Here is a 1,335-nt window from a genome sequence, read left to right as displayed (position 1 = left end):
TCTCTTCTGTCGTCCTCACCACACTCTGACTTCCTGTCAAAGCCCCAGGAGCTGCCACACCAGGCACAGATGCAGCTGGTCAGCAGGTTGTCCTGGGGCAGATATTCTCTCCTTGTCCAGGACTGGGAGCCTGATTTACCCGTTGGTGCTTCCTCACCTCCACCGCTGTCAGTGGTAGGTGACACTTAGCTCCGCTGAAGCTTCTGTTGCACTATATAAGTCATGTCTCACCAGCAAAACTCAACCTGGCAGCGGTGGGATTTGAACCCACGCCCCCGAAGAGACTGGAGCCTTAATCCAGCGCCTTGGACCGCTCGGCCACGCTACCTGTGTGAGGGAGGCTTTATTTCACATGGTTTATTCAGCATGTGATCAACAAATAAAATGTGTAGGCTTTAAGTTTATTCATCAGGTGCAGTTCACACCAGTTCAATGAACTAATGGAATGTTCCCAACAGCAGCAAGAGTTCGTACATATAAAGAAAATCAAGCAAACTCAGCTGTTTATATTTAAACAATGTTACAAATATCTAGAGCCCGCGACCAGTTCTCCCAGTTACCGCTGACGTGCACCAGTGAGGGGTGAGATGACCTGTGCTGATCGATACGACAGCAGTAACTCTGTTTGCTGCCCACCGCTGCTGCAGAGGGTGAAAGGTTTCCGCGTTACGAGTGTGTCGATGTCGACCTTGAAAATGTTTTCTTATGATCTGTTGCTGTGATTTTTATTTTTTTTCTCCCCAGGATTCAGCAGTTCCCCCTGTTGAGCCTCTGAGGCCTGATCGATAACTTTGAACTTGAGTAAAATGACTGTAGATCAATAGTGCTGCTGCCTGAATTGAACCGGTATTATCACCTTTACTGCAGCGAGCCGACACTGAGATGGAGCTTGTGGAGCGCCAGTCTGTGTTCCAAACCCCGGCCGCCCTTATCCGCCGTGTCTTTGGGTGTCGATGAAATTGAAATTCCCCTTTGGAGTTTTAAAACAGGCATTTACTTCCCAAATGAGCCCGCGCACGTGCACCTGCTCTGAGGTTCAGCCGCCGTTACCGAGAACTACGACACAAACGGGTATCGATGAACAGCGGCAAAGATTTAAGGATTTCATCTTCTCTGCCGAGAGCGACAGAAAAGCAACCGACCGCCTCTTTGTGCGTGAAAATCGAGTGTTTGGATGAAATATGTGTCGGCTTTTCCCCCCCAATAAATCACAAAAGAGGCAATAAAAGAATTATGATATGTTCAAAACATTTGAAGGCCTCGTTCAAATTGACGAGCAACTTTGGTAAATTGGACCCACTTTGGCCTTGTTGCCTTACGGAATTGAGAGACTGT

The 1,335-nt window shown here is 48.1% G+C and overlaps 1 non-coding gene across 1 annotated transcript; it reads right to left on the bottom strand.

The window, feature by feature from the left end:
* Positions 1-246: 246 nt before the first annotated feature.
* trnal-aag (transfer RNA leucine (anticodon AAG)) lies at positions 247-328 on the bottom strand. The gene has a single exon. It is a non-coding gene; the product is annotated as a tRNA-Leu (tRNA).
* Positions 329-1,335: the final 1,007 nt, after the last annotated feature.

This window comes from Takifugu rubripes, chromosome 1 (genome assembly GCF_901000725.2).
Source record: "Takifugu rubripes chromosome 1, fTakRub1.2, whole genome shotgun sequence".
NCBI lineage: Eukaryota > Metazoa > Chordata > Actinopteri > Tetraodontiformes > Tetraodontidae > Takifugu > Takifugu rubripes.
This window is presented reverse-complemented; position numbering and strand designations above follow the sequence as displayed.